Below are 15,913 nucleotides of genomic sequence, written 5' to 3'. Positions count from 1 at the left end.
TACAGTTTAGGGGGGTAGCAGGTATGCGTGTGTGTATGTGTGTGTGTGTGTGTGTGTGTGCATATGCACACATGGTCAAGTGCATGTTGTCTGTAGATATGTGTAGAGGCCAGAGGTCAGCCTCAGGTGTCCTTGTTTTGTGAGACAGGGTCTCTCATTGGACTGGGACTCACTAATTAGGCTCTTTGAGCCCCAAGATCTTCCTATCTTTGCCCCCCAGTGCTAGGATTACAAGTGTGTGTCACCACGTTGGTTTTGTTGTTGTTGCTGCTGTTGCTGTTGTTTTTGCTTGGGTTCTGGGTTCAAACTCAGGTCCTTGTGCTTATGCAACAAACTCTTATGGTCTGAGCTGTTTCCCCAAGCTTGGTAGTTAGTATACAGGAGGAAAATACTACAGGTAAACCAAGCAAACTCTAGTGATGGTCAGCAGATTTCTAACATGAAATCAGGGCAAGAAGGGGAATCTGCATGGTCTCAGCTCAGGATATTTAATGTCACCATTGTCTTATCCTGCTTCTCAGCCAGCCAGAGGAGGCCGTGATTTCCATGCACTGACAACTGCTGACAGACTTTCCGGTTCACCCTGAATTTTACCACAGTTTAAATTTTGATGATTCAATTATGCTATCATCCAACAGTGTTAAAATGCCACTGCCCTGTATCAAGAAGCTCTTGACAGTAATGTCCACTCTAACAATCAACTTAACTGGTGCCATCAGGCAGCATGCTTGCCAGTGAAAGGTGTTCCCTGAATGTAATTGCTAACCTCAAAAAATGGTTATGCATATGATGTTTTATTTTAGAGATCAAAAAGCTTAGAGTGGTTGGGTGATTTTCAGGCAGTAAATGATGGGGTGGAGAGGCACATCATGCTACGATCCAAAGCCTGGAATTCGCCCACAAAACCACTCTACTAACCACACCACCTTGGCCCCTCCACCTACTGGCTCCAAACTGCAGACACATCAATCTAATGCTTACACTCCGAACTTATTCTCTCTTGTATGTCTTCCCACATGTATCTTCTCCTCCTAATGCTGCTGGGGCTCTTGACTGTAAAAGGCAATTTTTGTCAACTAAGATCCTGTTACGAGTCGACCTTTTCCAAGAAACCTTCCCTGGGTTTCTGTTCCTGCCCCAGCCGTGCATGGCCATCTTCCCTTCCAGGCATGCATGGAGTGTCTGTACCGTGTCTTCATTCACTCCATGACTGCTTCTTTATTCACTTCAGAGAAAACACAAAAATGTCTGCAAGGAATGTCATAGAACATACATAAAAATAAACTGTATTTTGATAATGAGACATGTATAAAATAGCACAATAAAACTCATTCATTGGTGTGCCAAGCAAAAAAAAATAAATACACATTTTCAATGAATATTTTAATAGATATATATGCTAGACACATATTAATATAAATATTATTATATATTAATATATAAACTATATGTTAGCTGAAATTTTGAGCACATATTGTATTTCAGGCACAGTAATAAGCTGCGTGCTCTAGTCCATTTAGTCTTCACAGCAACTTTGTAAAGGAAGTTCTTTTTCAGTTATGAAATAAGTATAGAGGTTCATACAGGGATGAAACAAGTTCCAAAAGTCACATGGCTGGGCTGGAGAAATGGGTGGTTAAGAACACCGGCTGTTCTTCCAGAGATTTGATTTCCTAGCACCCACATGGTGGCTCACAACCAGTTCCAGGGAATCTGATACCCTCATCTGGCCTCCATAGGCACCAAATGCACACATGGTACACAGAAGTGCTTAGAGGCAGAACGCCCTTACACCCAGATCCGAAGCTAGGCAAACCAACTCAAGAACCTGTACTTTTAAAACCACCACTGAAGCCTATTGGCTCTGGTCCAGGATGAGTAGATGAACTGGGCTCTCAGAAGTTTTCTCAGAAAAAATTTTAATGGGGTCCTGAAGAATGACCATCAAGGCCAGGAAAATGAGGGTCCAATGGACATTATGGTATACAGTAGGTGCTCAATAATTCCAGTTATAATATAAATATGTACTTTAAATGTATACAGAAATGTGTATTTAAATGTTGTGGTTATGTGTAAAGAAATGAGCTTCATTGTAACATTTTCAGATATATGCATCAATAGTCAAAGTCCATTTTTGCATACCTGTTGTGTGCCTCTGTGTAGTCACTTTTGTGTTTCCAGTGTCTAAAGAGAATGAAGGTGTGTTCAATGAAGGAATGAAGACACGGCACAGAGAATCCACACACCATTCAATCCTTCAGCAACTGTAGAGTTTAGAAAGATGTGAATACCGTGTGTGGCCCATGACCGATGATTGGCAGTCCCAGAGGTAGGTAACCACAGCCCCCTTTACCTGACTTACTGAGAAACCCAAGCCTAACAGAATTTCTTTGCAACAGAGACTGATTTTAGACTTTTGCAAGAAGCCCTCCAGGAAGCCCCGCCTCTGTTCTCCTGGTTGTGAAAGAGGAAGCAGATAGCTCTGCTTGCTGCTGGCAGCCATTCCAAGCCGTGGTGAGGACCAGCAAGAGCGCAAAGGCTGCTGCCTAAGCCCAGGCTCCCCATTCTCAACACTGCTCCGTTTTGCACCTGCTCATCACCACAGCTCTCAGTCACAGGAAGTTTCGACGACCGACCATTACCGTACACTCCACACGCGGCAATGAGCTCATCACTGGTCATCTGACCAGCGGTGTCGCTTCAGAACCCATCCTCAGGAACTGCTTTCCAGGACTCTTCCTGGTACCAAATTCTATCACCTTCGGTTTCGCCTGAGAGCAGAGCCCTTGCGTGTGGAATGCAGGGTGCAAGGATTAGGGATACTCTCAAGGATGAAATGAGGGAGGGAGGAAAGCCAGTGTAAATTGTCACTCCTGCTAACAGCTGAACATTAGCTTTGCAAGAGAATTCTAAGGAAACGTATAAAATGTGCCACAGAAACACTGCCCAAGGGTTAGAAGAATGAATCGCAATGTGTCAGCTTTCATCCCGCATCAGTCAAAGCTTGTGCTGTGCACTGTTAACTTTTTGTTTAGCTGGTTACCTTATGCACAATTGTCCCGAAGGATCAATGGTGGATTTTCCTAAGAGTCCCTCATTTAGTATGAGAAAAGCCCGGGACAAAAAGGAAGAAATACTCTGTGTAGCTAAAGTGGGGTGCAATGATCCCTGCACACACAGTTGGTACCTGCACCACTATTAAAGTAGACCGAGAAGATCTGAGGCAGCTGTCCACGAAGCACTACCAGATGTCAGAGGGAGATAAGGATCCATAAGCTCAAATTCATCATTCATTGCAACCATCTCTCTACTAAATCATGTGTGTGTGTGTGTGTGTGTCTGTGTGTCTGTGTGCCTCTGTGTGTGTGCATGTGTGTGTGTGTGTCTGTGTGCCTCTGTGTGTGTGTGTGTGCATGTGTGTGTGTCTGTGTGCCTCTGTGTGTGTGTGTGTGCATGTGTGTGTGTCTGTGTGCCTCTGTGTGTGTGTGTGTGTGCATGTGTGTGTGTGTGTGTGTGTGTGTGTGTGTGTGTGTCTGTGTACTACATAGATAATGATGACAGGGCTGAGAATGCATCTCAATTGTAGAGTACTTGCTTAGTATGAGGAAGGCCTTGGCTTCAAATCTAAGCACCACCAGAGACAGAGATGTGGAGGAGAGTGGGAAAGGAAAAGAAAGAGCAGATGGGTCATGGACAATGAACTGTGGCATAAGAAAGGCTATCAAAGGCTGTAACAGAAAGGCTATCAAAGACATAGGGATTATCTCTCATTGGTTATGAACCCTTCATTTTATCACACCATTCTTGCTCAAGAGTAGCATACATGCAGAAACACCCGGAGACCTGAAGACTGCCCACAGTTGATCCAGATCCTAGCCCAATGGGATTCAGGCCGCCTAGAGACTGCCGGCTTCCAAGTTCCATTCTCCACGCACAGGACAGGCAAGGTAAGCATGGGTCTGTCTCCAGCCTGCTTTCTAGTGCCCTGAGCAGAACCACTGGAGACCTAGTGACTGAGCAGCGGATCGAAGACCAATGGGATTCAGCCTGCCCAGAGACTGCCAGCACCATAGTCCCTTTCTCCATCCATGGGGCTAGATATGCCTGGGCCTGTTTACAGCCCGCTTTCCGGTGATCTGCATACAACTAGCCTAGGACAGCCTACTGCACACTACAGCCCCCATCCCAGTGGGAGCCAGCTCACCCAGAGACTGCCAGAGTCCAAGACCCATTCTCCACCGGCAGGACAGGCAAAGGTCCAGCCTACTCAGAGATTGCTAAAATCCTGATACTAGAACAGCCTCCATCAACACAAGAGGAAAGCCACCATGGTATTGGACGTGCTCCCACACACTAGAAAGGAACAGTGGTCACATACACACCAGGAGAGGAAGAGACTTCTTCTGCACCCACAGGAAGAAATGATGGGAAGGAGACAATATAAAAACACACCCACCAACAGAAAAACTAGTATGACACCACCAGAAACTAGAGAATCTACACCTGCAAGTCCTAAACAGCCCATTGCAGATGAAGCAGATGAGAAAGACCTTAAAAACAACTTCATGAAAATGATAGAGGCCCTTAAAAGGATATGAGAAAATCCCTTAAAGAAATCGAAGAAAAAACAAACCAAAAAATGCAAGAAATGGAAGAAAACACAAACCAAAAAAATCTAACAAATACAAGAAAGAGAGGAAAAGACAAAGCAAAAATTTCAAGAAACAATTCAAATAGTGCAAGAGTTGAAAGCTGAAATAGAGACAATTAAAAAAAACACAGTCTGAAAGAAGGCTAAAAGTAGAAAATCTGGGCAAATGGTCAGGTACTACAGATGCAAGCATAACCAACAGAATGCAAGAGATGCAAGAAGAATCTCAGGTGTTGAAGAGAAACTAGGGGAAATAGATTCATCACCGAAGAAAATCTTAAGTCCAACAAATCCCTAACATAAAATATCCAGGAAATATGGGGCACCAGGAAAAGACAAAACCTAAGAATAATAGGTATAGAAATAGGTGAAGAAAACCACCTCAAAGGGGCAGAAAACATATTCAAAAAAATCATAGAAGAAAACTTTCCCAACTTAAAAGACATGTCTATGAAAGTAAGAGAAACCTACAGAACATCAAATAGAGTGGACCACAAAAGGAAGTCCCCTCGCCTCATAATAGTAAAAACCCCAAACATAAAGAATAAAGAAATACGGGGGAGGGCAAGGGAAGAGGGGAGGGAAACAGAGAGGGGCCTGGAACTGACTTGTGAAGCAACCTTGTTTCTAATCTAAATTTAAACTTAAAAATAAATAATGAAAAATAAAAAAAGAATAAAGTAATACTATTAAGAGCAACAAAGGAAAAAGGCCAAGTAACATGCAAAGGCAAACCTATAGGAATCACACCTGACTTCTCCATGAATGCTCTGAAAGCCAGAAGGTCCTGGATAGATATGCTACAAACACTAAGAGACCAAGGATGCCAGCCCAGACAGCAAAGCTTTCAATCACTATAGATGGAGAAAACAAGATATTCCATGACAAAACCAGATTTAAACAATATGTATGCACCAAACTAGCCCTACATAAAGTTCTGAACGGAAAACTCTAACCCAAGGGAGGTAACTACAACCAGAAAAACATAGGCATTAAAAAAATCCCACCTTACCAACAGCCAAGTGAAAAAGGAGGTATAAATCCACATATAATTCCACCACCATCAACCATTCCAAAACAAACTGGAATGAGCAATCAATGGTCATTTATGTCCCTCAGTATTAATGGGCTTAACTAGCCCATAAAAAGACACAGACTAACAGAATGGATTCGAAGACAGAACCAATCCTTCTGCTGCATAAAAGAAACACATCTCAGCCTAAAAGACAGACATTACCTCAGAGTAAAGGGTTGGGAAAAGATTTTCCAATCAAATGGACCCAATAAACCAGCAGTGGTAACAATCCTAATAAAATCTAATATAAAATTAGATTTTAAAATAAAATCAATCAAAAGAAATGAAGGAGGGCATTTCATACTCATCACAGGAGAAATCCAGAAAGATGAAGTTTCAATTCTGATCATCTATGCACCAATTACAAAGGCATACATAGTCATAAAAGAAATATTACCAAAACTCCAGTCACATATAAAGCCCCACACACTTATAGTGGGAGACTTCAACACCCCACTCTCACCACTAGACAGGACTACCAGACAGAAACTTAACAAAGAAGCAAAAGAACTAGTAGAAGTTATGACCCAATTGGGATTAACAGACATTTATAGAAAATTCCATCCAAATAAAAAAGAATATATCTTCTCATCAGCTCCACATGGAATATTCTCAAAAATCAACCACATACTTGGCAACATATCAAACCTCAACAGGTACAAAAAATTGGAATAACTCCATGCACCTTATCAGACCACCATGCGTTAAAGTTAGAATTCAACAACAACACAAACTGCAGAAACACTACAAAGTTGTGGAAATTTAATAATGAACAATTGCACTATTCCTGGGTCAAAGAAGAAATAAAAAAAAAACAAATTAAAGACTTCCTAGAATTAAATGAGAATGAACACAACATACCCAAATTTATGGGACACATTAAAAGCAGTGCTATGAGGGAGGTACATAGCACTAATTGCCCACATGAAGAAACTGGAGAATGGTTACACTAGAGAATTACCAGCACAACTGAAAGCTCTAGAACACAAAGAAGCAAACTCACCCAGGAGGAGCAGATGCCAAGAAATAATCAATTGGAGGGCTGAAATCAATAAAGCAGAAACTAGGAAAACAATATAAAAATCAATGTAACTAACAATTGGTTCTTTGAAAAAATCAACAAGATAGACAAACCTTTATCCAAACTTACCAAATGGCAGTGTGTGAACATGCAAATTAACAAAATCAGAAAAAAAGGGGGGGACATAAAAACGGGCACTGAGGAAATCCAAAGATTCATCAGGACATACTTTGAAAACCTGTACTCCATAAAATTTGAAAATCTAAAGGAAACAGATGATTTTCTGGATAGCTATCACTTGCCAAAATTAAATCAAAACAGATAAGCAATTTAAATACGCCTAATAACCCCTATGGAAATAGAAGCAGTCAGCAAAAGTCTCCCAACCAAAAAGAGCCCAGGGCCAGATGGCCTCAGTACAGAATTCTACCAGAAATTCAAAGAACAGCTTATACCACTTCATCTCAAAGTATTCCACGCAATAGAAACAGAAGGGTCTTTGCCAAACTCTTTATATGAGGCTTCAATAACCTTGATACCCAAGCTACACAAAGACACACCTAAGAAAGAGAACTACAGACCAATATCCCTCACGAACACTGAAATACTCAATAAAATAGTGGCAAATGGGATCCAAGAACAAATCAGAAAACTCATCCACCATGACCAAGTAGGATTCATCCCAGGCATGCAGGGATAGTTCAACATACGAAAATCCATCAATGTAAAACACCATATAAACAAGCTGAGAAAAAAAATCACATGATCATCACACTAGATGCTGAAAAAGCCTTTGACAAAATTCAACACCCCTTCATGATAAAGGACTTGGAGAGATCCAGGATAATAGGAACTTAACATAATAAAAGCTACATAAAGCAAACCAACAGCCAACATCAAACTAAATGGACAGAAACTCAACACAATTCCTCTAAAATCAGGAACAAGACAAGACTGTCCACTCTCTCCATACCTCTTCAATATTATACTTGAAGTTCTAGCTAGAGCAATAGGACAACAAAAATGAGATCAAGGGGATACAAATTGGAAAAGAAGAAGTGAAACTTCACTTTTTGCAGATGATATGATAGTTTACCTAAGTGACCCAAAAATCTCTACCAGGGAACTCCTGTAGCTGATAAATACCTTCAGCAAAGTGGCAGGATGCAAGATCAACTCGAGAAAATCAGTAGCCCTACTATATAAAAGGGCTGAGAAAAAAATCAGAGAAACATCGCTCTTTACAATTGCCACAAACAACATAAAATACCTTGGGGTAATGCTAACCAAACAAGTGAAAGACCTGTATCGCCAGAACTTTGAGTCTTTAAAGAAAAAAATTAAAGGAGACATCAGAAAATGGAAAGATCTCCCATGCTCTTAGATAGGTAGGATCAACATAGTAAAAATGGCAATCTTACCAAAGCAATATACAGATTTAACACAGTCCCCATTAAAATCCCAGCACAATTCTTCACAGACCTTGAAAGAACAATTATCACCTTTGTATAGAAAAACAAAAACCAGGATAGCCAAAACAACCCTGTTCAACAAGGCAACTCCTGGAGGCATCACCATCCCTGACTTCAAGCTGTATTACAGAGCTATAGTCCTGAAAACAGCTTGGTATTGGTACAAAAATAGACAGATAGACCAATGAAATCAAATTGAACACCCCGATACTAACCCATGCACTTATGAACACCTGATCTTTGACAAAGAAGCTAAAATTATACAATGGAGAAAAGAAATGGTGCTGGCATAACTGGATGCTGGCATGTAGAAGACTGCAGATAGATCCATGTCTTCTGCCATGCACAAAACTTAAATCCAAATGGATCAAAGACCTCAACATAAATCCAGCCACACTGAACCTGTTAGAAGAGAAAGTGGGAGGCACCCTTGAAGGAATTGGTATAGGAGACTGCTTCCTGAACATAACACCAGTAGCACAAACACTAAGGTCGACAATTAATAAATGGGACCTCCTGAAATTGAGAAGCTTCTGTAAGGCAAAGGACACAGTCAGCAAGACAAAAAGGCAGCCCACAGATTGGGAAAAGATATTCACTAACCCCACATCTGACAGAGGGCTGATCTCCAAAATTTACAAAGAACTCAAGAAGCAAGTCTCCAAGACACCAAAGGATCCAATCAAAAAATGGAGTACAGAACTAAATAAAGAATTCTCAATAGAGGAGTCTAAAATGGCTGGGAGACACTTAAGAAAGTGCTCAACATCCTTATTCATCAGGGAAATGCAAATCAAAACAACTCTGAGATACCATCTTACTCCTGTCAGAATGGCTAAAATAAAAAACTCCAATGAGTTTATGCTGGAGAGGATGTGGAGAAAGGGGAACACTCCTTTACTACTGGTGAGAATGCTGACTCGTACAGCCACTTTGGAAATCAGTATGGAGATTCCTCAGGAAAATGGAAATCAGCCTATCACAAGATCCAGCAATTCCACTCTTAGGCATGTATACAAAAGATGCACATTCATACAACAAGGATGTCTGTTCAACTATGTTCATAGCAGCATTATTTGTAATAGCCAGAACCTGGAAGCAACCTAGATGCCCCTGAACTGAAGATTGGATAGAGAAAATGTGCTGCATTTACACAGTACTATTCAGCAGAAAAAACAATGGAATCTTGAAATTTGCAGGCAAATGGATGGCACTAGAAGAAATCATCCTGAGTGAGGTAACCCAGTCACAAAAAGACAAATATGGTATGTACTCACTCCTTTATGGATTTCAGACATGAATCAGGGGAATGCCAGCATACAATCCCATTGCCAGAGAGTCTGGGAAACAGAACCTTCCTTCATCCAGCGACTGATGAAAGAAGGGGTGATACCCATAGATAAACACTGAACTGAACTCCTGGAATCAAGTGTCAGAAAGGTAGAACTAATGGGCAGAGGAGTTAAGACTGGGCTGGTTTAACTCACAGAAACAACTGACCTAACAAGGGTGAGCTCTTGGACCCCAGATTGATGGCTGTGTGGAAAGCATGGGACTGACCCAGACTCCCTCAATGTGGGTGTCAGTGAGGAGGCCTAAGTAATCTATGGGTCCTTGGGTAGTATTTATCCCTGGTGTACAAATTGACTTTGAGTGCCCATCCCACAATGAAGGATGCTTTCTCAGCCTGGACTCTTGTGGTAGGGCCTAGGCCCTGCCCTGGAAGAAATGACAGACTCTGGAGATCCTCCATGGAGGGCCTTACCCTCCCTGGTGATCTGAGTGGCGATTGGGTGGGGGCTGGGGGGCCTGGTGTGGAGGGATGTGGAAGAGGGGAGGGAGAGGGAGCTGGGATTGATATGTGAAACAAACTTGTTTCTAACTTAAATTTAAAAAACTGGGAGAGAAAAAAATAGAATAGCATATAAAGTTGCATTGCTTTTGATTGCTTTCAGGCTCTTGTTTTGTTTTGTTAATTTTTTATTTAAATTAGAAACAAGCTTGCTTAACATGTCAATCCCAGCTCCCTCTCCTTTCCCTCCTCCCCCCACCCACTAACACCCCATCCCCTACCCAATCCCCCACTCTGCTCCCCAGGGAGGGTGAGCCCCTCCATGGATTTCCAAAGTCAGTCATATCATCCAGGGCATCCCTCCATACTTTCAGTCTCTTAAAATACAGTGCCTTGCTAAGAGGAGACCCTGAGAGAAGCAGGAAATGAAGGCTACACACTTTTACAAGCATGAAATTTGTCCTGTTTAGTACATTTTGAATGTGATTTCAAAATACTTCTACTTGAAATAAGATTTCACTCTGGGCTGAACGGTGGTGGTACAGACCTTTAATCCCAGCATCCCAGCACTCGGGAGGCAGAGGCAGGCAGATCTCTGTGAGGTCGAGGCCAGTCTGGTCCACAAAGGGAGTTCCAGAACAGCAAAGGCTGTTACACAGAGAAACCTTGTCTCAAAAAGAAAAAGAAAAAAAAAGATTTCCCTGTGGGATTCATTAACATCAGCTCCTTCGAAGAAATCTAGATAGAAGACAGCTTAACTATGAATTAGACTAGCATCGTGATCAAACAGAAGCTGATTTAACTAAATTTAAACCTCCCACATTAACCATTTCATAATTCATAATTGCAAATAGTTACAGTTCACTGCAAAAGATCTTTTTCTTTTCCTGGGGGAGTTGCTCAGTTCATGGGGATCCCTGTGGTTTAGGAATGCAAAGTGTCTGCTGTGCAAATGGCCCATGACTCCAAAGTCAGGTGTCTGGGACTTAGTTGTGGAATAATAGGAAAAAGGATGACCAGTAGAGGATCGCTAGGTGACCCTTTTTGGGACAAGTTCTTCCTTTAAATGCAAGAGTCTGTGAAAGTGTGAACTCTGCCACGCCGTTTGTTTGTTTGTTTGTTTGTTTGTTTGTTTGTTTGTTTGTTTGAAGGTAGAAGTTTTCATAGTGACATCTTCATCCAAACCTGTTACTATATTTTGTTCTTATTTTCCCCCACTCACCACTCCCCTCTGCTCCATCCCTCTAAAGGTTCCATGTCATATATATTTCCTTGCCCTCTCTTGTTCCCGCCTCCCCCTTTTAGACTTCTTTCTCTCTGATGGTCCCCTTTCTACCTCCCTATTACACAGACATTCAGACATACATATGCATACTCTGCAAATGAGAGAAAACCATGTGATTTTGTCTTTTTTTATTCTGGCTTATTTCACTTAACACACTTGCCTCCCGGTTCATCCATTTTCCACAAAAGAAATTCCAAAGACCTATGTTCTGGCCACATCTCTACTCTTAGCTATGGTTGCTCTAAGAATGAAGGAATTCAACAGAATGTGGGTCGACCTGGGTAACAGGGATGGGTCACCTTAAGAAGCCCTCTCCCTCCCCATAGGGTGTCTGCACCACACCCCTCCAGAGACTCTGTGTTGCATCACTGAAAACCTTACAGACTTTTAAATTGCTCAGTCTCCCCACAAGCTCTGTAGCAGACCCCACCCGCAGAGGCCTGCCTTCCTTCTCTGCCTCCATTCCCTAGGGATTCCACAGAGATCCTTCCTCCCTCACCCCACTTTTTTTCTTTTTTTAATTTAAATTAGAAACAAGCTTGCTTTTACATGTCAATCCCAGTTCCCTGTCCTTCCACTCCTGCCCTGTCCCCCACCAACCCCTTATCCCATCTCCTTTCTGCTCCCCAGGGAGGGTGAGGCCTTCCACGGGGAATCTTCAAAGTCTGTCACATCATTTGGAGCAGGACCTAGACCCTCCCCCATGTGTCTAGGCTGAGAGAGTATCCCTCTATGTGGAGTGGACTCCCAAAGTCCATTCGTGTACTAGGGATAAATACTGATCCACTACCACAGACCCCCATAGACTAACCAGACCTCCAAACTGAAATTCACATTCAGGGGGTCTGGAACAGTCCTATGCTGGCTTCCCAGCTATCAGTCTGGGATCCATGAGCTCCCCCTTGTTCAAGTCAGCTGTTTCTGTGGGTCTCTCCAGCCTAGACTTGACCCTTTTGCTCTTCACTCCTCCCTCTCTGCAACTGGACTCCAGAGTTCAGCTCAGTGTTTAGCTGTGGGTGTCTGCTTCTGCTTCCATCAGCTACTGGATGAAGGCTCTAGGATGGCATATAAGATAGTCATCAATCTCATTATCAGAGAAGGACATTTAAGGTAACCTCTCCACTATTGCTTAGATTGTTAGTTGAGATCATCCTTGTAGATCTGTGGACATTTCTCTGGTGCCAGATTTCTCTTTAAACCTTTAATGGCTTCCTCTATTAAGGTATCTCCTTTCTTGCTCTCCTCTATTCTTCCCCTGACTCAATCTTCCTACTCCCTCATGTCCTCCTCTCCCCTCCTCTTCTCCCTTTCTCTTTTTCCTAACTCCCTCTCCCCTCCTCCCGTGTTCCCAATTAGCTCAGATCTTGTCCCTTTTTCCCTTCTCCAGGGGACCATGTATGTCTCTCTTAGGGGCCTCCTAGTTTCCTAGCTTCTTTGATAGTGTGGATTGTAGACTGGCATTCCCCTGCTCCATATCTAAAATCCATATATGAGTGAATACATACCATATTTGTCTTTTTGTAACTGGGTTACTTCACTCAGGATGGTTTCCTCTAGTGCTATCCATTTGTCTGCAAATTTCAAGATTCCATTGTTTTTTGCCACTGAGTAGTACTCCATTGTGTAAATGTACCACATTTTCTCTATCCACTCCTCAGTTGAGGGGCATCTAGGTGGCTTCCAGGTTCTGGCTATTACAAATAATGCTGCTATGAACATAGTTGAACAGACATCCTTGTTGTATGAATGTGCATCCTTTAGGTATATGCCGAAGAGTAGAATTACTGGATCTTGTGGTAGGTTGATTCCCATTTTCCTGAGGAATTTCCATACTGACTTCCAAAGTGGCTATATGAGTTGGCACTCCCACCAGCAGTAGAGGAGTGTTCCCCTTTCTCCACATTCTCTCCAGCATAAACTGTCATTGGTGTTTTTTTGTTTTTTGTTTTTTTTATTTTAGCCATTCTGACAGGAGCAAGATGGTATCTCAGATTTGTTTTGATTTGCATTTCCCTGATGACTAAGGATGTTGAGCACTTTCTTTTGTGTGTGTGTGTGTTTTAGATTTACTTTTTTTAATAATAGGGATTTTTTATTGGGGGAGGGGATCTCATAAGATTTTTCTAATATACACCAATGTTTCTGATGTATTTTTAATTTTTTATTTAAATTAGAATGCTTCACATGTCAATCCCAGCTCCTTCTCCCACCCCTACTCCCTAGCCCCTCCACCAACCCTCAGCCCCCCATCCAATCCCTACATCATCCCCCAGGGAGGGTAAGGCCCTCCTTGGGGGGATATCCAAAGTCTGTCATTTCACCCAGGGCAGGACCTAGGCCCTTCCCCATGTGTCCAGGCTGAGAGGGCATCCCTCTATTTGGAATGGGCTCCCAAAGATCATTCATAAACCATGATAAACACTGATCTACTATGCAAGGCCCCAGTGATTTCTGTGGCCTCCTCACTGACACTACATTCATGGAGTCTGGATCAGTCCCCTGTTGGCCTCTCTGGCATCAGTCTGGGATTCAAGAGCTTCCCCTTATCCGGTGCTAGTTGAGTACTTTCTTAAGTGTCTTTCAGTCATTTTAGACTCCTCTATTGAGAATTCTCTTTTTAGTTCTGTACCCCACTTTTTAATTTGATTATTTGGTGTTTTGTTGACTTGCTTCTTGAGTTCTTTGTATATATTTGGAAATCAGCTCTCTGTCAGATGTGGGATTAGTGAATATCTTTTCCCATTCTGTGGGCTGCCTTATTGTCTTGTTGACTGTGTCCTTTGCCTTAAAGAAGCTTCTTAGTTTCAGGAGGTCCCATTTGTTAATTGTTGATCTCAGTGTCTGTGCTACTGTACCAATTCATTCGAGGATACCTCCTACTTTCTCTTCTAAGATGTTTAGTGTGGCTGGTTTTATATTGAGGTCTTTGATCCATTTGAACTTAAGTTTTGTGCATGGCAATAGATATGGATCTATCTACAGTCCTCTACATGTCTGTATCCAATTATGCCAGCATCATTTGTTAAAGATGTTTTCTTTTTTCCTACAATTTTAGCTTCTTTGTCAAAAATCAGGTGTTCATAGGTGTGTGGGTCCATATCAGGGTTTTCAGTTCAATTTCACTGGTCTATCTGTTTATTTTTTTTGTTTATCATTTTTTATTTTAATTTTAAATAGCTTGTTTTACATGTCAATCCCAGTTCCCTCTCCCTCCCCTCTTCCCGCACTCCCCTTCCCCCCCTCCCTCCCACCCTATTGCCAAATCCTTCCACATAGGGGATATCTAGAGTCTGTCATTTTACTCTTGGTAGGGTCAAGGCACTCCCCTAAGAGTCCAGGCTGAGAGAGCATCTCTCTTTGTGCTATAGGCACATGAAGACAGTTTGTATACCAGGGATAGACACTGATCCACAGCTCAGGGCCCCATAGGTTGCCCAGGCCTTCTCACTGACACTCACATTTGGGGGGGTCCAGATCAGTCCCATGCTGGCCTCCCCACTGTCGGTCTGGGGTCCAAGAGCACTCCCCTGTTCAGATCAGCTATCTCTGCTGGTTTTGCCAGCTCATTCTTTGCCAATTTGCTCATCACTCCTCTCTCTCTGTCACTGGGTTCCTTGGGTTCAGTTCAGTGATTAGTTGTGTGTTTGCCTCTGCTTCCATCAGTCACAGGATGAAGGCTCCCGGATGGTTATAGACATCAAGTTCATTATCAGGAATGGGCATTCGAGGTGGTCCCTCCACTATTGCTTAGCTTGCCAATTGATGTTATAACTTAAGATCACTCGAGGTCACTCTGGTGCCTGATCTGTCTTCGATCCTATGATTCCCTCTTCCCCCTATTCTACCCCCACCCCCTCAACTTCCTGTTCCCCCATGACCAACTCCCTTCCTCTTTACCCCCTCTATTCTTCCCAGGTCCCATCCCCCCCCACCCCTAGCCGTGTTCCCCATGCATTCAGAGGATCTTGTCTCCATCCTCTTCTCTTGGGTACTATGCATATATGCATATCTTTTAGGTTCTTTCCTGTTTCCCAGACTCTCTATCTGTGGAAGTGCAGACTGGCACTATCCTGATCCATATCTAAAATCGATATATGAGTGAGTACATACCATGTTTGTCTTTTTGCGACTGGGTTGCCTCACTCAGGATGGTTTCTTCCACTGCTATCCATTTCCCTGCGAATTTCAAGATTCCATTGTTTTTTTCTGCTGAGTAATACTCCATTGTGTAAATGTACCACATTTTCTCTATCCACTCTTCAGTTGAGGGGCATCTACGTTGCTTCCAGGTTCTGGCTATTACAAACAATGCTGCTATGAACATAGTGGAGCAGATGCCCTTGTTGTATGAACCTGCCTCATTTGGATAAATGCCTAAGAGTGGAATTGCTGGGTCTAGTGGTAGATTAATTCCCATTTTCCTGAGGAATCTCCATACTGATTTCCAAAGAGGCTGTATGAGTCGGCATTCCCACCAGCAGTGGAGGAGTGTTCCTCTCTCTCCACATCCTCTCCAGCATAAATTGTCTTCGGTGTTTTTGATTCTAGCCATTCTGACAGGAGTAAGATGGTATCTCAGAGTTGTTTTGATTTGCATTTCCCTGATGGCTAAGGATG

Source organism: Mesocricetus auratus, unplaced genomic scaffold, assembly GCF_017639785.1.
Source record: "Mesocricetus auratus isolate SY011 unplaced genomic scaffold, BCM_Maur_2.0 Super-Scaffold_4256, whole genome shotgun sequence".
Classification (NCBI taxonomy): domain Eukaryota; kingdom Metazoa; phylum Chordata; class Mammalia; order Rodentia; family Cricetidae; genus Mesocricetus; species Mesocricetus auratus.
The sequence above is the reverse complement of the archived record's forward strand: the minus strand, read 5'-3'. Positions refer to the sequence as shown.